Below are 23,448 nucleotides of genomic sequence, written 5' to 3'. Positions count from 1 at the left end.
AGGGGTGGTCGGAGCACTGAACACTGCCAACCTAATGTGGGGGAACACTGCCTGCCTAATGTGGGGGAACACTGCCTGCCTAATGTGGGGGAACACTGCCTGCCTAATGTGGGGGAACACTGCCAACCTAATGTGGGGGAACACTGCCTGCCTAATGTGGGGGAACACTGCCTGCCTAATGTGGGGGAACACTGCCTGCCTAATGTGGGGGAACACTGCCTGCCTAATGTGGGGGAACACTGCCTGCCTAATGTGGGGGAACACTGCCTGCCTAATGTGGGGGAACACTGACTGCCTAATGTGGGGGAACACTGCCTGCCTAATGTGGGGGAACACTGCCTGCCTAATGTGGGGGAACACTGCCTGCCTAATGTGGGGGAACACTGCCTGCCTAATGTGGGGGAACACTGCCTGCCTAATGTGGGGGAACACTGCCTGCCTAATGTGGGGGAACACTGCCTGCCTAATGTGGGGGAACACTGCCTGCCTAATGTGGGGGAACACTGCCTGCCTAATATGGGGGGGAACACTGCCTGCCTAATGTGGGGGAACACTGCCAACCTAATGTGGGGGAACACTACCTGCCTAATGTGGGGGAACACTGCCAACCTAATGGGGGGGGGAACACTGCCTGCCTAATGTGGGGGAACAATGCCAACCTAATGTGGGGGGGAACACTGCCTGCCTAATGTGGGGGAACACTGCCTGCCTAATGTGGGGGAACACTGACTGCCTAATGTGGGGGAACACTGACTGCCTAATGTGGGGGAACACTGCCTGCCTAATGTGGGGGAACACTGCCTGCCTAATGTGGGGGAACACTGCCTGCCTAATGTGGGGGAACACTGCCTGCCTAATGTGGGGGAACACTGCCTGCCTAATGTGGGGGAACACTGCCTGCCTAATGTGGGGGAACACTGCCTGCCTAATGTGGGGGAACACTGCCTGCCTAATGTGGGGGAACACTGCCTGCATAATGTGGGGGAACACTGCCTGCCTAATGTGGGGGAACACTGCCTGCCTAATGTGGGGAAACACTGCCAGCCTAATGTGGGGGAACACTGCCAGCCTAATGTGGGGGAACACTGCCAGCCTAATGTGGGGGAACACTGCCTGCCTAATGTGGGGGAACACTGCCTGCCTAATGTGGGGGAACACTGCCTGCCTAATGTGGGGGAACACTGCCTGCCTAATGTGGGGGAACACTGCCTGCCTAATGTGGGGGAACACTGCCTGCCTAATGTGGGGGAACACTGCCTGCCTAATGTGGGGGAACACTGCCTGCCTAATGTGGGGGAACACTGCCTGCCTAATGTGGGGGAACACTGCCTGCCTAATGTGGGGGAACACTGCCTGCCTAATGTGGGGGAACACTGCCTGCCTAATGTGGGGGAACACTGCCTGCCTAATGTGGGGGAACACTGCCTGCCTAATGTGGGGGAACACTGCCTGCCTAATGTGGGGGAACACTGCCTGCCTAATGTGGGGGAACACTGCCTGCCTAATGTGGGGGAACACTGCCTGCCTAATGTGGGGAAACACTGCCTGCCTAATGTGGGGGAACACTGCCTGCCTAATGTGGGGGAACACTGCCTGCCTAATGTGGGGGAACACTGCCTGCCTAATGTGGGGGAACACTGCCTGCCTAATATGGGGGGGAACACTGCCTGCCTAATGTGGGGGAACACTGCCAACCTAATGTGGGGGAACACTACCTGCCTAATGTGGGGGAACACTGCCAACCTAATGGGGGGGGGAACACTGCCTGCCTAATGTGGGGGAACAATGCCAACCTAATGTGGGGGGGAACACTGCCTGCCTAATGTGGGGGAACACTGCCTGCCTAATGTGGGGGAACACTGCCTGCCTAATGTGGGGGAACACTGACTGCCTAATGTGGGGGAACACTGCCTGCCTAATGTGGGGGAACACTGCCTGCCTAATGTGGGGGAACACTGCCTGCCTAATGTGGGGGAACACTGCCTGCCTAATGTGGGGGAACACTGCCTGCCTAATGTGGGGGAACACTGCCTGCCTAATGTGGGGGAACACTGCCTGCCTAATGTGGGGGAACACTGCCTGCCTAATGTGGGGGAACACTGCCTGCCTAATGTGGGGGAACACTGCCTGCATAATGTGGGGGAACACTGCCTGCCTAATGTGGGGGAACACTGCCTGCCTAATGTGGGGAAACACTGACAGCCTAATGTGGGGGAACACTGCCAGCCTAATGTGGGGGAACACTGCCAGCTTAATGTGGGGGAACACTGCCTGCCTAATGTGGGGGAACACTGCCTGCCTAATGTGGGGGAACACTGCCTGCCTAATGTGGGGGAACACTGCCTGCCTAATGTGGGGGAACACTGCCAGCCTAATGTGGGGGAACACTGCCTGCCTAATGTGGGGGAACACTGCCTGCCTAATGTGGGGGAACACTGCCTGCCTAATGTGGGGGAACACTGCCTGCCTAATGTGGGGGAACACTGCCTGCCTAATGTGGGGGAACACTGCCTGCCTAATGTGGGGGAACACTGCCTGCCTAATGTGGGGGAACACTGCCTGCCTAATGTGGGGGAACACTGCCTGCCTAATGTGGGGGAACACTGCCTGCCTAATGTGGGGGAACACTGCCTGCCTAATGTGGGGGAACACTGCCTGCCTAATGTGGGGGAACACTGCCTGCCTAATGTGGGGGAACACTGCCTGCCTAATGTGGGGGAACACTGCCTGCCTAATGTGGGGGAACACTGCCTGCCTAATGTGGGGGAACACTGCCTGCCTAATGTGGGGGAACACTGCCTGCCTAATGTGGGGGAACACTGCCTGCCTAATGTGGGGAAACACTGACAGCCTAATGTGGGGGAACACTGCCTGCCTAATGTGGGGAAACACTGACAGCCTAATGTGGGGGAACACTGCCAGCCTAATGTGGGGGAACACTGCCAGCTTAATGTGGGGGAACACTGCCTGCCTAATGTGGGGGAACACTGCCTGCCTAATGTGGGGGAACACTGCCTGCCTAATGTGGGGGAACACTGCCTGCCTAATGTGGGGGAACACTGCCTGCCTAATGTGGGGGAACACTGCCTGCCTAATGTGGGGGAACACTGACTGCCTAATGTGGGGGAACACTGCCAGCTTAATGTGGGGGAACACTGCCTGCCTAATGTGGGGGAACACTGCCTGCCTAATGTGGGGGGGAACACTGCCAGCCTAATGTGGGGGAACACTGCCTGCCTAATATGGGGGGAACACTGCCTGCCTAATGTGGGGGAACACTGCCAACCTAATGTGGGGGAACACTGCCAACCTAATGTGGGGGAACACTACCAGCCTAATGGGGGGGAACACTGCCAACCTAATGGGGGGGAACACTGCCTGCCTAATGTGGGGGAACAATGCCAACCTAATGTGGGGGAACACTGCCTGCCTAATGTGGGGAAACACTGACAGCCTAATGTGGGGGAACACTGACTGCCTAATGTGGGGGAACACTGACTGCCTAATGTGGGGGAACACTGCCTGCCTAATGTGGGGGAACACTGCCTGCCTAATGTGGGGGAACACTGCCTGCCTAATGTGGGGGAACACTGCCTGCCTAATGTGGGGAAACACTGCCAGCCTAATGTGGGGGAACACTGCCAGCTTAATGTGGGGGAACACTGCCAGCCTAATGTGGGGGAACACTGCCAACCTAATGTGGGGGAACACTGCCAGCCTAATGTGGGGGAACACTGCCTGCCTAATGTGGGGGAACACTGCCTGCCTAATGTGGGGGAACACTGCCTGCCTAATGTGGGGGAACACTGCCTGCCTAATGTGGGGGAACACTGCCTGCCTAATGTGGGGGAACACTGCCTGCCTAATGTGGGGGAACACTGCCTGCCTAATGTGGGGGAACACTGCCTGCCTAATGTGGGGGAACACTGCCAGCTTAATGTGGGGGAACACTGCCTGCCTAATGTGGGGGAACACTGCCTGCCTAATGTGGGGGAACACTGCCAGCTTAATGTGGGGGAACACTGCCTGCCTAATGTGGGGGAACACTGCCTGCCTAATGTGGGGGAACACTGCCAGCCTAATGTGGGGGAACACTGCCTGCCTAATGTGGGGGAACACTGCCAGCCTAATGTGGGGGAACACTGACTGCCTAATGTGGGGGAACACTGCCTGCCTAATGTGGGGGAACACTGCCAACCTAATGTGGGGGAACACTGCCAGCCTAATGTGGGGGAACATATTCCCAACCTAATGTGGGGGAACATATTCCCAACCTAGTGTGGGGGAACACTGCCAACCTAATGTGGGGGAACATATTCCCAACCTAATGTGGGGGAACACTGCCAACCTAATGTGGGGGAACACTGCCAACCTAATGTGGGGGAACACTGCCAACCTAATGTGGGGGAACACTGCCAACCTAATGTGGGGGAACACTGCCAGCCTAATGTGGGGGAACACTGCCTGCCTAATGTGGGGGAACACTGCCTGTCTAATGTGGGGGAACACTGCCAGCCTAATGTGGGGGAACACTGCCAGCCTAATGTGGGGGAACACTGCCAGCCTAATGTGGGGGAACACTGCCTGCCTAATGTGGGGGAACACTGCCTGCCTAATGTGGGGGAACACTGCCTGCCTAATGTGGGGGAACACTGCCTACCTAATATGGGGAAACACTGCCAACCTAATGTGGGAGAACACTGCCAGCCTAATGTGGGGGAACACTGCCTGCCTAATGTGGGGGAACACTGCCTGCCTAATGTGGGGGAACACTGCCTACCTAATGTGGGGGAACACTGCCTGCCTAATGTGGGGGAACACTGCCTGCCTAATGTGGGGGAACACTGCCTGCCTAATGTGGGGGAACACTGCCTGCCTAATGTGGGGGAACACTGCCTGCCTAATGTGGGGGAACACTGCCTGCCTAATGTGGGGGAACACTGCCTGCCTAATGTGGGGGAACACTGCCAGCCTAATGTGGGGGAACACTGCCAACCTAATGTGGGGGAACACTGCCTACCTAATGTGGGGGAACACTGCCTGCTTAATGTGGGGGAACACTGCCTGCCTAATGTGGGGGAACACTGCCTGCCTAATGTGGGGGCCTCATATCGACGTTTGTTACTATGTCCTGACGCCGGCCCTAGAGCGTGAATGAGAAACGTCCCCAATAATCCTGACACCGACCGCACACACCTACCTGTATCTGTAGAGGAGCCGTGTACAGGACCTGCGATGATGTCACCGTCATGTGATCAGTCACATGGAGGAGGAGGAGTCACATGATCAGGGGCTGCTGCTCTAGGCTCATCTGCTCAGTGTATGCAGGACTCTGCTGTGCTGGTTGTGATCGCTGCTGGATGAGCTGAAGTTATGTGTATGCAGCAGAGCTGTGTGTGATGTGCGTGGTGCAGAGCTGTGTATGTGTGTGTTATATATGTCTGCAGCAGAGCTGTGTGTAATGTGCATGTAGCTGAGCTGTATGTGTACACAGTAGAGCTGTATATGTGTAATGTACATGTAGCTGAGCTGTATGTGTACACAGTAGAGCTGTATATGTGTAATGTACATGTAGCTGAGCTGTATGTGTACACAGTAGAGCTGTATATGTGTAATGTACATGTAGCTGAGCTGTATGTGTACACAGTAGAGCTGTATATGTGTAATATACATGTAGCTGAGCTGTATGTGTACACAGTAGAGCTGTATATGTGTAATGTACATGTAGCTGAGCTGTATGTGTACACAGTAGAGCTGTATATATGTGTAATGTGCATGTAGCTGAGCTGTATGTGTACACAGTAGAGCTGTATATGTGTAATGTACATGTAGCTGAGCTGTATGTGTACACAGTAGAGCTGTATATGTGTAATGTACATGTAGCTGAGCTGTATGTGTACACAGTAGAGCTGTATATGTGTAATGTACATGTAGCTGAGCTGTATGTGTACACAGTAGAGCTGTATATGTGTAATGTGCATGTAGCTGAGCTGTATGTGTACACAGTAGAGCTGTATATGTGTAATGTACATGTAGCTGAGCTGTATGTGTACACAGTAGAGCTGTATATGTGTAATGTACATGTAGCTGAGCTGTATGTGTACACAGTAGAGCTGTATATGTGTAATGTACATGTAGCTGAGCTGTATGTGTACACAGTAGAGCTGTATATGTGTAATGTGCATGTAGCTGAGCTGTATGTGTACACAGTAGAGCTGTATATGTGTAATGTACATGTAGCTGAGCTGTATGTGTACACAGTAGAGCTGTATATGTGTAATGTGCATGTAGCTGAGCTGTATGTGTATACAGTAGAGCTGTATATGTGTAATGTGCATGTAGCTGAGCTGTATGTGTATACAGTAGAGCTGTATATGTGTAATGTGCATGTAGCTGAGCTGTATGTGTACACAGTAGAGCTGTATATGTGTAATGTACATGTAGCTGAGCTGTATGTGTACACAGTAGAGCTGTATATGTGTAATGTACATGTAGCTGAGCTGTATGTGTACACAGTAGAGCTGTATATGTGTAATGTACATGTAGCTGAGCTGTTTGTGTACACAGTAGAGCTGTATATGTGTAATGTACATGTAGCTGAGCTGTATGTGTACACAGTAGAGCTGTATATGTGTAATGTGCATGTAGCTGAGCTGTATGTGTACACAGTAGAGCTGTATATGTGTAATGTGCATGTAGCTGAGCTGTATGTGTACACAGTAGAGCTGTATATGTGTAATGTGCATGAAGCTGAGCTGTATGTGTACACAGTAGAGCTGTATATGTGTAATGTGCATGTAGCTGAGCTGTATGTGTACACAGTAGAGCTGTATAGGTGTAATGTACATGTAGCTGAGCTGTATGTGTACACAGTAGAGCTGTATATGTGTAATGTACATGTAGCTGAGCTGTATGTGTACACAGTAGAGCTGTATATGTGTAATGTACATGTAGCTGAGCTGTATGTGTACACAGTAGAGCTGTATATATGTAATGTGCATGTAGCTGAGCTGTATGTGTACACAGTAGAGCTGTATATGTGTAATGTACATGTAGCTGAGCTGTATGTGTACACAGTAGAGCTGTATATGTGTAATGTACATGTAGCTGAGCTGTATGTCTACACAGTAGAGCTGTATATGTGTAATGTGCATGTAGCTGAGCTGTATGTGTACACAGTAGAGCTGTATATATGTAATGTACATGTAGCTGAGCTGTATGTGTACACAGTAGAGCTGTATATGTGTAATGTACATGTAGCTGAGCTGTATGTGTACACAGTAGAGCTGTATATGTGTAATGTACATGTAGCTGAGCTGTATGTGTACACAGTAGTGCTGTATATGTGTAATGTACATGTAGCTGAGCTGTATGTGTACACAGTAGAGCTGTATATATGTGTAATGTACATGTAGCTGAGCTGTATGTGTACACAGTAGAGCTGTATATGTGTAATGTACATGTAGCTGAGCTGTATGTGTACACAGTAGAGCTGTATATGTGTAATGTACATGTAGCTGAGCTGTATGTGTACACAGTAGAGCTGTATATGTGTAATGTACATGTAGCTGAGCTGTATGTGTACACAGTAGTGCTGTATATGTGTAATGTACATGTAGCTGAGCTGTATGTGTACACAGTAGAGCTGTTTATGTGTAATGTACATGTAGCTGAGCTGTATGTGTACACAGTAGAGCTGTATATGTGTAATGTACATGTAGCTGAGCTGTATGTGTACACAGTAGAGCTGTATATGTGTAATGTGCATGTAGCTGAGCTGTATGTGTACACAGTAGAGCTGTATATGTGTAATGTACATGTAGCTGAGCTGTATGTGTACACAGTAGAGCTGTATATGTGTAATGTACATGTAGCTGAGCTGTATGTGTACACAGTAGAGCTGTATATGTGTAATGTATATGTAGCTGAGCTGTATATGTGTAATGTACATGTAGCTGAGCTGTGTGTGGTAAAATGCCATGTATTATGTATGTTTCACAGTTGTTCTGATTACAAACCCTGTCAGAAAATTTGTGCTCTGCTTTAGATATTATTATTGATTGTGCAAATACTGTCTTTAATATAAGGCTAGTGATTATATGAAGCCAGTTATTATCACATCGTTTTTTGGCTCATTTATACATCATATTTTGGGGGGGGGGTTTATCTTAAGTTTTTACTGTTATTTTGGTAGTGAAAAATCACAACATTATGTGCAGTGGATGAATGGAATAAAAGCGTACCCGTCAGATCTAGAGATGAGCGAACTTACAGTAAATTCGATTCGTCACGAACTTCTCGGCTCGGCAGTTGATGACTTTTCCTGCATAAATTATTTCAGCTTCCAGGTGCTCCCGTGGGCTGGAAAAGGTGGATACATTCCTAGGAGACTCTTTCCTAGGACTGTATCCACCTTTTACAGCCCACCGGAGCACCGGAAAGCTGAACTGATTTATGCAGGATAAGGCATCAACTGCCGAGCCGAGAGGTCCGTGACGAATCGAATTTACTGTAAGTTCACTCATCTCTAGTCAGATCCAACAAGAAAACATTTTTTTAATATATCATTCAGTACCTAATCCTGACCGTGTACATCTAATTTTTATGTGTCTAGCACCTTTTTTTATTTTTTTTAATACACTTTTAATTTCGCTCACTAGTCTGAATTCCTCTCAAAGGGAGGGGGCGTTGCCTCGCTGTGAAGGTCTCCGCCCCCTCCCTCAGTATGCTGTCTGCTCACATCTCCCCTAGCATTAGCAAAACTACAACTCCCAGCTTGTCCTCACTGACAGTAGCGGGACACAAGCTGACAGTGGGAGGAGCCCTGCGCTCACAGCTGTCAATCAGGGAAGTGTGTCCATGACATAGGTGATGACGCATGGACACAGCAGGACTAGTATGTGTCCAAGCAGGCAGGGGGACAGTTCTTTGACTGGCTTTTTCTGTAAGAAATACTGAACATTTTCTAATGAAAGCAATTGCAAAACCTATTGGTTATACATGCTTTACAACATATCACAAGTTTTTGTATCTGACAGCGCCCATTTAAAGACTGATTAAAGAAAACCTCATGTATGTGGTGCGACCCGGTCGGCTTTTTCCAGTGGTCGGGGATTTATCAACTGTGATTTTAGTTTTTTTAAGATTTGCTGCAAGTTTTGGCTTAACTGCACACCAGCCCAAAACACACATAGAAGCTTGTCTACATTAGTGTAGTTCAACTTTTTAAAAATTGCTGGTTCGATTCGGCTCAGTTCTACATGACCCAGAAATAAAATAAGCTCCTAAACATGTGTATAACACTGCCTAATTGTTCTAAAGCAATTTTGTGTTTTAAAGGCTTAATCATGGCAACAGCTTGTTTACTGGAGATTTTTGAGGCTTATTCGTACTAAAATAAAGCGGCAGATATATATGGTTGTTGGCAGATTCCTGCTGGTGTTAAAATGCACACAGAGGTATTGCAAGACACAGTGGCTTTTTCAAGCATTCCAAAAAGTATCTCTATTATTTTATGTGTTCTAAAAATTATCCCTTTTTGGGAGTAGCATCAAAATTCTCTGACTGGCATTATCGTACAGCAGCAGGTGTCATAAAGCAGGAGGTGGTGGACTGATGTTTCTAGTAGTGGTCAGCGTACAGCGAGAGGTGGGGGGACTGTTATTAACCAGCATACAGCAAGAGGTGGCAGACTGATATTCTAGTAGGAGTCATCGTACAGCAAGAGGTGGCAGACTGGAATTAGCCAGCATACAGCAAGAGGTGTTGGACTGATGTTTGTATTAGTAGCCAGCATACAGCAGGAATGGTGATAATACTGTCTAATCGGTGGCATCTGGCACAGGATGTCCTCACTGATCCATGACTGATTAATTTTAGTAAATGTTATTTTTTTCACGTTGTTGCTGACAATTTTGTTTGCATAGGGGTGACTATGCTGCCTGCTGCACAGAACACTCTCTCCGAGGGTAGACAAGACAGAACATTCAGGGCAAACTGGGCAAGTTCTGTCCAATAGTCTAATCTGGTGACCCAGAAGTCCATGGGGTCTGAGCTCATAGTCTCTGTCAGAGAAAGGGCACTGTTGTGGTAGGCCTCAACCTGGTTGTTCAGGTGTTGGTTCACGTCTCTGTGATGACAATTGATGTCGGGGGAATACCGGAAGCAGAAACTTTATCATGTGCTGCTGCTGCTCCTTCCTCTTGCAGGGATAGTGCTGGCAGAGGGAGTGGAGCGTTGACTCAGCAGATATTGGACCCCCGATGGATACTGGACCCCCAATTGCCAGGTGTCCAATATAGCCTCCTTCTCAGAAGGCGAGAAAAATCCCCCTATTTAGGCTTTATGCTGAGGGTGTATGAGTGTGGCTATCATGTATTCATTTCTTTCCTTTTGTCAGTAAACTCCCACCGCATTAACCAGAGGTACTGGCTGGTAGTGTGGGGGATGCTGATCAATATGCTGCCTATTATGCCCGGATCTGTCCCGCCGTTCGCCCGTTATCTTCATTCTTCTGGATATGCAAATGAGCTGCTAACTGGCAGGGGTGAGGTTAGAAGCATCCTTCTGGCACTCTGTCAGCGCCCCTCGACTGCAGCGCTGGCCGGTTTATCAATATTCAACTGCTCCCTCCGACTGTTCCTCCTCTCCCTGCTCTGTACTGGACTCCACTGAGGAGGGAGGGGATGAATATTCATAAGCATGGGCGGCACTACGGTTGAGCAGCGCTGACGTTAGAGTGCCAGAAGTTAGAGTGCCACAAGGAGCCTTGTAACCCCGCCAGTGCCAGTTATCAGCTCATTTGCATATCTAGAAGAATGAAGATAACGGGCGAACGGCGGGACAGATCCAGGCATGATAGGCAGCATATTGATCAGTAGGGGGAGTTTACTGACAGTTTTCGTTTAAGCTCACAATACACCTGTAACTCCGCATGCAGCTAGCCATCCTCGCCAGCTTTTGTGAGGGCCCAGCTTGTTCAGCCTCCATCTCATACTGGCAAGGTTGGTCTCCGTCATCATCAGTGTCACCTTACAAAGGGTCTTTGTCCCCTATCCATTTGATCACCAAATCTTCCTCCCCAGACCCCACTTTTTCTGCCTCCTCATTCAAGTTTATGTTATAGAGCTCTTGGCTGAGTCTATCCGGCAGAATGGCGAGATCAGAGGGATCACCGCACTGGGACCAGAGTGCCACGAGGTCAAGTGCTCGCTCTACATGGATGACGTGACAGTCTTCTGTGCTGTTTTGCGTTCGGTGACTGCACTTGTCCAGACCTGCAAGGACTTTGGCAGAGCTTCGGGTGCAAAAGTCAACTGCGGAAAGTCAGAAGCTATGCTATTCGGGGAATGGCACCTGGCTTCTTCCGCCCCCTTCCCTTTTACTGTTAAACCAGACTTCATCGAGATCCTAGGATCCTGGTTCGGGAAGGAAGGCGCGGCCCTCAAGTCCTGGAAAGACCGACTGGCTAAAATGAACACATATCGCACTTTGAAGACAGCTCTTGATTGAGGGCAAAAAACTTATCCTGTGGAGTGAAGTTTTGCCTGTGCTACAGTACACCGCACAGGCATGCCCCCCCCCCCTTAGCCACCATTTGCAGGGCCATCACCCGGACTGTGTTTTGCTTCATCTGGGGAAAAATGGAGTTAAAGGGGTTCTCCAGTGCTTAAACATCTTATCCCCTATCCAAAGTATAGGGGATAAGATGCCTGATCGCGGGAGTCAAGCCGCTGGGGACCCCCGGTATCATGCACGCGGCACCCCGTTTGTAATCAGTCCCTGGAGCGTGTTCGCTCCGGGACTGATTACCGGCAACTACAGGGCGGGCAGCGAGTGACGTCACGCCTGCGCCGGCGTGTGACATCACGCTCCGCCCCTCAATGCAAGCCTACGGGAGGGGGCGTGATAACTATCACGCCCCCTCCCGTAGGCTAGCATTGCGGAGCGGGGCGGAGCGTGACGTCACACGCCGGCGCAAGCATGACGTCACACGCCGCCCGCCCTGTATTCGCCCCTAATCAGACCCGAAGCGAACACGCTCCGGGGACTGATTACAAACGGGGTGCCGCGTGCATGATACCGGGGGTCCCCAGCGGCGGGACTCCCGCAATCAGGCATCTTATAGGGGATAAGATGTTTAAGCACCGGAGAACCCCTTTAAACTGACTGTTATGTACAAGGAACCCAGCAAGGGTGGGAAGGGAGTCCCTGATATCCCCACTCTGCTGTGGGCTTCTTTTGCATGTGTCAGCTTGCAGAGGACTTTGGTCGAAAAGAAAGGCTACGCAGGCAGGTCCATGTTCTGCCTGTTTCTCCTGCCCCACTGGAAGAGGATCGGCTGGGACAAGTGGGACAACTCCATTCCTTACAACTGGCACACTCTCTGGTTCTATGGAGATGTCGTTCGGTTCATAGGGAAACACCAACTGGAGGGACTCAAGCCTGACTTATGGAAGCCTAAGACTGTTTACAAGCTCATCAGAGTTAAGGACTTGCTGGAGCTTGTTCCAGGGCTCCCTAAGGCAACTGCAGAGACTGGGACAATGTAGCCTCTGCAAGGCTAACAAATGAATAACAAATTGCAGTGCCAGTGATATCAGATATACGCAATAAAATTAGAGAAATTAAAGAAAAAGGACATGCGTATTTGGATCAGGTACAAAAAGAATAATTTTATTGAACATGTATGCGGAGAGACAGACATTTAAAATACATTAAAAACAGCAAGAAAATAAAGTAAACATAGCCCAGTGTTCCTGGACAGAATCAAAGGTAGATGGGAGAGATAACCCAGTTGTCAGGATCCGGATGGGAATACTGTGAGGATACTGGTGGTGGATCCTCTGTGTCAGTGGGGTGATGACGTGGGCCGTATCAGGGGAACGGAGTCTAAGGGGTTACTGGTTTTCACCAGAGCCTGCCGCAAAGCGGGATGGACTTGCAGCGGCAGGTAACCCCCAGGTCATTCCACCCGATAGGGACTCGACCCCAACTGACGGCTGAGACAGGCGCGATACAAGGGATTAGGCAAGAACAAGGTCGGACGTAGCAGAAGGTCAGGGCAGGCAGCAAGGATCGTAGTCAGGGGCAACGGCAGAGGGTCTGGGACACTGGCTTTGGACATACACAGGAACGCTTTCACTGGCACTGAGGCAACAAGATCCGGCAATGCTGGGAAGGGGAAGTGAGGTTTTATAGAGAGGGCACTGATTGAGCCAGGCGCCAATCAGTGGCGCACTGGCCCTTTAAATCGCAGTGAGCCGGCGCGCGCGCCCTAGGGAGCGGGGCCGCACGTGCCGGGACTGAGCCGTCGGGGAACAGGACGGGTGAGGTGACTGGGATGCGAGCCGCGAGCGGGCGCGTCCCGCTACGCGGGTCGCATCCCCGCCGGTAACATTGATGAAGCGCTCCCGGTCAGTGGGTCTGACCGAGGCGCTGCAAGAAGGTGAACGCCGCGAGCGCTCCGGGGAGGAGTAGGGACCCGGAGCGCTCGGCGTAACAGTACCCCCCCTTGGGTCTCCCCCTCTTTTTGGAACCCAAAATCTTGCGAAGGAGCTCCTTGTCGAGGATATTATCCTCGTGTTCCCAAGACCTCTCTTCGGGGCCACAATTCTCCCAATGTACGAGAATTTTTTTTTTACCTCACATCATTTTGGACGCGAGGATTTCCTTAACAGCGAAGACATCAGAGGAGCCAGAGACAGGAGCTGGAGCGACAACCTTGGGAGAGAAGCGGTTAAGAACAAGAGGTTTGAGAAGTGAAACATGAAAGGAGTTAGGAATACGGAGAGAAGGGGGAAGAAGAAGTTCGTAGGAGACAGGATTGATTTGACTCTTGATTTTAAAGGGTTAAACAACAACAAAAAACGTGGTCTCAAAAGGCTGGAGGTGCTCAACCCCAAATGCAGTTGTGCATATATACTGGGGGAGCAGATCCTACCCTTGTAGTCTGTTGCTAGGGGCGATCCCCAGCATAAAAATGCATACAATGGAGGATGCCTGCAGTGGACTACAAGTGCCACAATAGAATCATACACCAGATATACGGTGTGGATGTGTAACAATTAGAATAATACAATACAAAAATTTAGGTGCACTACTGTGGTAGATGTATACAATGACATTGGCTAATCCCTCAACACTGATGTTAAAATTGAGACATTCGCCAGTGTATCCTTATATTAAGGACACAGCAGAGCCCGCACACCAACGCCAAGGTTTCTCAGATGGCACGGGACCTAACGCTAACCTACCTGTGCGTGAAAAGCAAAAACCAGGGGCAAGTGGGCAATTACAGCAGCACTAGGCCGACATGCAACCTGCTCCCAGTTCCCTCCAGCGTGACTAAGCACACATACAATGGAAGGAGGGAGAGAGGCTACAAGCCCCACCCAAGTTGGCTGATATAGGTGCATGGCCTCACAGGTGCAACCCTAATGCTGCCTGGAAAATGTTCAAGGCGCATTAACATATGGAGTTTACACACCTCCAAGTATAAATTTTTAAACAACAACAAAAAACGTGGTCTCAAAAGGCTGGAGGTGCTCAACCCCAAATGCAGTTGTGCATATATACTGGGGGAGCAGATCCTGCCCTTGTAGTCCTTTGTTAGGGGCGATCCCCAGCATAAAAATGCATACAATGGAGGATGCCTGCAGTGGACTACAAGTGCCACAATAGAATCCTACACCAGATATACGGTGTGGATGTGTAACAATTAGAATAATACAAAGTGTATAATTTTAAAGGGTCCAAGATAACGTGGTCCCAGCTTATAGCTGGGAACACGGAAGCGGATATACTTGGCAGAGAGCCACACTTTGTCCCCAGGAGCGAAGACAGGGGGAGTTCTTCTCTTCTTATTGGCATGTCTCTTCATACGAGACGAGGCCAGTAGGTGCGACTTTTGAGTTTCCTTCCAGATGACAGAGAAGTCCCGGGTAACTTCATCAACAGCAGGCAATCCAGAAGAAGTGGGAATGGGGAGTGGGGGCAGAGGGTGACGGCCGTACACCACAAAGAACGGGGATTTGGCGGAGGATTCAGAGTTTTTGAAATTGAACGAGAATTCAGCCCAGGGTAGAAGGTCGACCCAATCGTCTTGGCGGGAGGAAACAAAATGTCGCAAATAGTCACCAAGGATCTGGTTAACTCTCTCTACTTGCCCATTGGATTGGGGATGATAGGAGGACGAGAAATGTAATTTGATTTTTAATTGATTACAGAGAGCTCTCCAAAATTTCAATACAAATTGGACGCCTCTATCCGAGACGATATGCGCGGGTAGCCGGTGAAGGCTAAAAATATGCATAAAAAATTGCTTTGCCAACTGTGGCGCAGAAGGAAGACCTGGAAGCGGAATGAAATGTACTGGAGCAGAAGCGAAGGCAGTTTTGAGGCGATTGAAGGCCTCATCCGCTTGAGGAGGCCAGGATTTAGGGTTGGCATTCTTCCTGGTCAGGGCCACAATAGGAGCCACAATGGTGGAAAAATGGGGAATAAACTGTCGGTAGTAGTTGGCAAATCCGAAGAAGCGTTGGATAGAGTCCAGAAGGGCATGGCCAATCTAAAACCGCTGACAGTTTGTCTGGGTCCATTTGAAGTCCCCGGCCAGAGACTAGGTTGGAAGGGAAGAGATTGGCATTCAAAGAGACATTTCTCCATTTTGGCATACAGTTGATTTTCGCAGAGTCTCTGGAGCACTAGGCGGACATGACGACGGTGTTCCTCTAGACTAGAGGAGAAAATCAATCAATCAATGTCCAGGTAAACCACAACACAGGTATATAACAAGTCCCAAAATATTTAATTAACGAAGTCCTGGAAGACTGCAGGGGCGTTACAGAGCCCAAAGGGCATAACAAGATATTCGAAATGTCCGTCTCTGGTATTGAATGCGGTTTTGCACTCATCCCCTTTCCTGATGCGAATGAGATTATATGCGCCTCCTAAGTCCAATTTAGTGAAGATGTTGGCGCCACGAAGGCGGTCAAAGAGTTCAAAGATTAGAGGCAGGGGATAGTGGTTTTTGATGGTGATTTTATTTAAACCGTGGTAGTCAATACATGGCCGTAGGGTACCGTCTTTTTTCGAAACAAAGAAGAACCCCGCTCCGGCAGGGGATGAGGACTTACGAATGAATCCCCTCTTTAAATTTTCCTGGATGTAGTCAGACATGGCTTGAGTTTCAGGGGCGGACAGAGGGTAGATCCTGCCCCGGGGTGGAGTAGTACCAGGAAAGAGGTCAATAGGGCAGTCATAAAGCCTATGAGGTTGCAAAGTCTCTGCTTGTTTTTTACAGAAAACATCGGCAAAGTCCTGGTAGGCCTTGGGAAGACCTGGTATAGGTGGAGCCACAGGGGTTTGACTAACGGGAGCAGACGTGAGGCATTGTTTGAGACAAGAAGAACCCCAACTCTTGATCTCCCCGGTGGTCCAGTCAAGGGTAGGAGAATGACGTTGGAGCCATGGCAAGCCGAGGAGAATTTCAGAGGTGCAGTTGGGTAAGACAAGAAATTCAATCTTTTTGTGATGCAGTCCAATGCACATTAGCAGGGGTTCTGTGCGGTAACGCACAGTGCAGTCTGACAGAGTGGTCTGACGAGACTGGTCACTGGGATGTTGAACCTATTAACGAAAGAGGCCAAAATAAAATTTCCTGCAGAATCGGAGTCCAAGAAGGCCACAGCTGAGAAGGAGGAGTTAGCAGAAGAAGAAATCCGCACAGGCACAGTGAGACGTGGAGAAGCAGAATTCACACCTAGAGCTGTCTCACCTTTGTGAGGAATCGGAGTGCGTTTTTCCTGACGCGGAGGGCGGACAGGGCAGTCTTTTAGGAAGTGTTCGGTACTAGCACAGTACAGGCATAGATTCTCGTTACAGCGGCGAGTCCTCTCTTGTAGGGTCAGGCGGGACCGGTCCACTTGCATAGCCTCCTCGGCAGAAGGCACAGGAACAGATTGCAGTGGACTTGAGAAGAGAGGAGCCTGGGAGTGAAATCGCCTGGTGCGAACAAGGTCCTTCTCCTTTCGGAGCTCCTGGCGTCTTTCAGAAAAACGCATGTCAATGCGGGTGGTCAAATGGATAAGTTCAGACAGGTTAGCAGAATTTCTCGTGCGGCCAGTACATCCTTGATGTTGCTGGATAGGCCTTTCTTGAAGGTCGCGCAGAGGGCCTCATTGTTCCAGGATAATTCAGAGGCGAGAGTACGAAATTGGATGGCGTATTCGCGCACAGAAGAACTTCCTTGGACTAGGTTCAGCAAAGCAGTCTCGGCAGAGGAGGCCCAGGCTGGTTCCTCGAAGACACTACGAACCTCAGCGAAGAAGGACTGGACAGTGGCAGTGACAGGATCATTGCGGTCCCAGAGCGGTGTGGCCCATGACAAGGCCTTCCCAGACAGGAGACTAACCACGAAAGCCACCTTAGACCGTTCTGTGGGAAATTGGTCCGACATCATCTCCAAGTGTAGGGAACATTGAGACAGGAAACCACGGCATAGTTTAGAGTCCCCATCAAATTTGTCCGGCAGGGACAGGCGGAGGCTGGGAGCGGCCAGTCGCTGCGGAGGAGGTGCAGGAGCTGGCGGAGGAGATGGTTGCTGAAGCTGTGGCAGGAGTTGCTGCAGCATGACAGTCAGTTGGGTCAGCTGTTGTCCTTGTTGCGCTATCTGTTGAGATTGCTGGGAGACCACCGTGGTAAGGTCAGTGACAACTGGCAGCGGGTCCTCAGCGGGATCCATGGACGGATCTACTGTCAGGATCCGGATGGGAATACTGTAAGGATACTGGTGGTGGATCCTCTGTGTCAGTGGGGTGATGACGTGGGCCGTACCAGGGGAACGGAGTCTAAGGGGTTACTGGTTTTCACCAGAGCCCGCCGCAAAGCGGGATGGACTTGCAGTGGCAGGTAACCCCCAGGTCGTTCGACCCGATAGCGACTCAACCCCAACTGACGGCTGAGACAGGCGCGGTACAAGGGATTAGGCAAGAGCAAGGTCGGACATAGCAGAAGGTCAGGGCAGGCAGCAAGGATCGTAGTCAGGGTCAACGGCAGAGGGTCTGGAACACTGTCTTGGGACATACACAGGAACGCTTTCACTGGCACTGAGGCAACAAGATCCGGCAATGCTGGGAAGGGGAAGTGAGGTTTTATAGAGAGGGCACAGGTGTGAGCACTGATTGAGCCAGGCGCCAATCAGTGGCGCACTGGCCCTTTAAATTGCAGAGAGCCGGCGCGCGCGCGCGCCCTAGGGAGCGGGGCCGCGCGCGCCGGGACTGAGCCGTCGGGGAACAGGACGGGTGAGGTGACTGGGATGCGAGCCGCGAGCAGGCGCGTCCCGCTACGCGGGTCACATCCCCGCCGGTAACATTGATGCAGCGCTCCCGGTCAGCGGGTCTGACCGGGGCGCTGCAAGAAGGTGAACGCCGCGAGCGCTCCGGGGAGGAGCAGGGACCCGGAGCGCTCGGCGTAAAACCAGTGGGGAGACCAAGAGATGGAGGCCCAGATGCATGAATGTACAGCAATAGTGTTACATAGTGTCAGGATAATATATAATATGGAATGCAAGACTGGTAAGGTGCCAGATTGCAGGACAATGAAAAGGAACCCTAAGTAGGGATCACTAGTTGCTCCAATAGGGGAGGAAAGTATAGCAAAAAACAGGCTGATATTAAAAAAAGATGCACGGGAGAAAAATCCGAATAGTAACTTGCCTAGTGGCTACTGGTAGCAGGCCTCCAGCACCCGACGTTTCATCACCAGACTTCTTCCGAGGTGTAGTCACTCTCTTTATATGTGACAAGCTCCAATGGAGTGCGGGGATGGCCGACTGACAGATGAAACTGCGAATCAGGCATCCCGGCTCATAGATACATTAACACACAGGGGACCAATGGGACGTGACAGCAAGTCAGATTAATTACATATGAAAGCACCTGGATAATTACGGAACACTTCCTACCTCACAAACACGTCATGTGACCTGTGCGCCTGTAGTGGATCCGGGTCAATGCGAGCAGATTGAAAAGGGAATAGGGGTAGTGCGCAGTCGCGGTACACAGGAAATCCCGTGTATCACGCGAGCCCAGTCTCGCGCAGCACAAGAGAAATCCTGGGCATCGCGAGAAGAGGACCCGGCAGTGATAGGGCTTGGTACCGGAGTTCATCTATCAGTCGGCCATCCCTGCACTCCATTGGAGCTTGTCACATATAAAGAAAGGGTTTCAACCCCCCATGACTACACCTCGGAAGAAGTCTGGTGACGAAACGTCGGGTGCTGGAGGCCTGCTACCAGTAGCCACTAGGCAAGTTACTATTGGGATTTTTCTCCCTTGCATCTTTTTTTAATATCAGCCTGTTTTTTGCTATACTTTCCTCCCCTATTGGAGCAACTAGTGATCCCTACTTAGGGTTCCTTTTCATTGTCCTGCAATCTGGCACCTTACCAGTCTTGCATTCCATATTATATATTATCCTGACACTATTGCTGTACATTGATGCATCTGGGCCTCCAGCTCTTGGTTTCCCCACTGGGTTATCCCCCCATCTACCTTTGATTCTGTCCAGGAACACTGGGCTATGTTTACTTTATTTTCTTGCTATTTTTAATGTATTTTAAATGTCTGTCTCTCCGCATACATGTTCAATAAAATTATTCTTTTTGTATCTGATCCAAATACGCATGTCCTTTTTCTTTAATTTCTCAAGGCTAACAAATGGACACAAGGACTTGTCGTGGATGGCCATTCAGGGGGGACTATCTCTGAGGTCATTTATGCATGTCCGTGGCCTGTGCAAAACCAGATACTGCCCCAGGTGCCCCTATGTGGAGGAAACCTCTATGTATGTCTTTTGGCGGTGCCCCCTTTGCACAGGACCTATTGAACACCCTGGAACTTGAACTTAGAGACTCGGTACCCAGGAACAGCCTATCGTACCATTCAGTGCTGTACGAACTCTTTCCTAGGGTTCATGACGCAGAGGCCATCCAGGAGGCCTGGCGCCTTATGAACTGTTTTAAGGATGCTATATGGCTGGCCAGGACTGCCGCTGGCTGATCCACAGCCGGCTTAGAGACTATTCCATCTTGGACTGTCCGGACATCGATTGTAACGCCTCTCTTCTTCCCCTACCTCCCCATACGTTTGCCCAGTAGTTTGACCCTGTGATCCCCCTACCCCCATTGATCCCACGCCCCTCCCCCCCCCCCCCCAGACTTTAATATGTTGTTTTTCGACTTTGTTTCTTTGATATCGAGTGATGGAGTGGAGTGTTGGTGTAGCATGTGGTATGGTGTATAGCTTAGGGAACCTGTGCTGTATATTGTACTGTCATGTTTTGTGTGATTGTAATTTCTTGTATGACTTGTAATGACGACTGAATGATGAATAAAGCTCCTCATCCAAGTCAATTTTTGGTTTGAAGGCTAGACAGAGAGGAGACAAAAATAGAGCGCAGAGCTTCCCATAGAGTAGTATGTTTATTAAAGGTGATGCAGACTATGAAATATAGATCAGTTTGCTCACCTTCTGTTGTTGTGTTTTCCAAGACACAACAACTTTTCAAGCGTAAGGGATTGACCTCGGTTGTGGTGCTGCCTTCCGGTGATCGGTAGAACGGTGTCACCGGCTGAATAAAGATACCTTTTTATCCACATCTGCCTGCCAACTCTTTCACTGCTGTGGATCGCGCCTGGCACCCGGTAATTTTCTATTACCCTCGATTTCCAATTTTTGGTTTAGGAAGAAAGGAGTAGCCCTCAAGTCCTGGCAAGACTGACTGGCTAAGATGAACTCAAAGATTGCACTTTGGAGTACCAGACAGCTCTCGATTGAGGGCAAAACACTTGTCCTCTGGAGTGAAGTTTACCTGTGCTACAGTACACTGCACAGGCATGCCACCATTTGCAAGGCCATCACCCGGACTGTGTTTTGCTTCATCTTGGGCAAAATGGTCAGAGATAAAGGGGTACTCTGGTTGAAAACTATTTTTTTTTTTTATCAACTGGTGCCAGAAAGTTAAACAGATTTGTAAATTACTTCTATTTAAAAATCTTAATAATTCCAGTATTCATCAGCTGCTGCATGCTTCACAGGAAGTTGTGTAGTTCTTTCCAGTCCATAGACCACAGTGCGCTCTGCTGACACCTCTGTCCATTTTAGGAACTGTCCAGAGCAGGAACAAATCCCCATAGCAAACCTCTCCTGCTCTGGACAGTTCCTGACATGGACAGAGGTGTCAGCAGAAAGAACTGTGGTCAGACAGAAAAGAAATTCAAAAAGAAAAGAACTTCCTCTGGAGTATACAGCAGCTGATAAATACTGGAAGGATGAAGATTTTTTAATAGAAGTAATTTACAAATCTGTTTAACTTTCTGGCACTAGTTGATTTAAAAAAAAAAGTGTTTTCCACCGGAGAACCCCTTTTAAGCGGACTATGATGGTCAAGGAGTCCTGCAAGGGTGGGAAGGGCATCCCCAAAATCCCCACTCTGCTGTGGGCCTCTTTTGCATGTGTCAGCATGCAGAGCACTCTGGTTGAAAAGACTGGCACAGAGAGCCCAGGTCAATGTCCCGCCTGTTTCTTCTGCCCCACTTGAAGAGGCTTGGCTGGGACAAGTGGGACAGCGCCTTCCCTTACAACTGGCACACTCCCTGGTTCTATGGGGATGTCGTCCGGTTCATAGGGGAACATCAACTGGAGGGACTCAAGCCCGACCTGTGGAAGCCTAAGACTGTCAACAAGCTCATCAGAGCTAAGGACTTGCTGGAGCTCGTTCCAGGGCTCCCTAAGGCCACTGCAGAGACTGTTTGGGACAGTGTAGCCTCTGCAAGGCTAACCAACGGACACAAGGACTTGTCATGATGGCCATTCAGGGGGGGACTATCGTTGAGGTCATTCATGCATGCCCGTGCAAAACCAGGTACTTCCCCAGGTGCCCTTATGTGTTGGAAACATCTATGCACGCCTTTTGGCAGTGCCCCTTTGCATAGGGGCTATTGATCGCTCTGGAACTTGAACTTAGGTTGTTCCTGGGTACCGAGTCTCTATCAAACCATTCTGTGCTTTATGGACTATTTCCTAGGGTTCATGACGTGGAGGCCATCCAAGAGGCCTGGCGCCTTATGAACAGTTGTAAGGATGCTATATGGCTGGCCAGGAACTGCCTCATCTAAAACAGGAAAGACATGTCCGTCCGGGACTGCCGCGGGCTAATACACAGCCGGCTTAGAGACTATTCCATCTTTGACGTCGATGAAGAAGAGAACTAACGCCCCTCTACTTCCCAACCTCCCCATACGTTTGCCAAGTAGTTTGGCCCTATGATCCGCCCCTCCCTACCCCCATAGATCCCCAACCACCTCCCCGATCACTGACTGTAATGTGTTGCTGTTTTTCGACTTTGATTCTTCGATAATGAGTGATGCGGCGGAATGTTAGTGCAGCATGTGGTATAGTGTATTGCTTAAAGAGTCATGCTTTGTGTAATTGTAATTTATTGTATGATTCATAATGACGACTGAATGATCAATAAAGCTCTTTCAAAGCCTCATCCAAGTCCACCTCCTCAAGGAGAACATCCGTACTGCTGGCATCCAGATGGGAACTCTCCTCCACCTCTCTGTCTTCAATCATCACTGTTAGCATTTGCTCTAAAAGGAATATCATCAGCATTGAGTCAGTAATTCCATTGTTCTCATTGCTAACAACCCTGGTAGCCTCCTTGAAAGGCCTAACTAGCTGCCAATCCTTCAGCTGAAAGTCACACTGGCTCAAAAAATCATCTGTCTGCTGCATTAGGAAGACTGTCACTGCTTTGCACTGCTGGTACAGGCAGTCCAACATGCGTAATGTTGAGTTTCACAATGGATAAACGTTGCAATTGAGGAAGCTAGGATGTAGACGAAAGACGACATATGGTAAGGGAAAAAGAATTTCCAAACAGCAGAATACCGGACAGGAACTGCACCATCTGACTGTGCCCCTCCCCTGGAAGATTTTTTATAGAACCTACACATTCAGAAGTGTCTCAGTCAGCTGAACTCATGAGACCAGCAGCCCTATGTGTCATGACGGAGGGCAGGGAGTAGTGAGCCCTAACTGTCCGTAAAAAAACAATGTTCCTTCCTATTGCCCATCCGCCCTAAATGACTGATCAACAACGACAAAGACAGTCCCTATTGTCTTCAAATGTGAATGGGCGCCAATATAAAACATAACAGATGAATAAGTACATGTCGGGGAACAAGTCAGGAACAAGACAGTTTAACCCTATAGATGCCACAATCAGTACTGACTATGGCATCCATAGAGTTAAACTGCTGAAACACTCAGGAAAGTAATCCTGCCCATAACATAAAGGTGCATCATGGGGTGGCAAGGGGGTTGTCCCATCTATCCCCAGTATCTGAAAAACAGGGACCCCAGTGTCCCCAGGTAGGGAGGA

At 49.8% G+C, this 23,448-nt stretch overlaps 1 protein-coding gene across 1 annotated transcript in view; it reads right to left on the bottom strand.

The window, feature by feature from the left end:
• Positions 1 to 23,448, bottom strand: part of LOC130308348 (uncharacterized) — a 145,197-nt gene that overhangs the window by 112,377 nt on the left and 9,372 nt on the right. The window lies entirely within an intron of this gene.

The sequence above is a fragment of the Hyla sarda genome, chromosome 1, assembly GCF_029499605.1.
Source record: "Hyla sarda isolate aHylSar1 chromosome 1, aHylSar1.hap1, whole genome shotgun sequence".
Classification (NCBI taxonomy): Eukaryota; Metazoa; Chordata; class Amphibia; order Anura; family Hylidae; genus Hyla; species Hyla sarda.
Note: the sequence above shows the minus strand (reverse complement) of the source record. Positions and strands in the feature narration are given on the sequence as shown.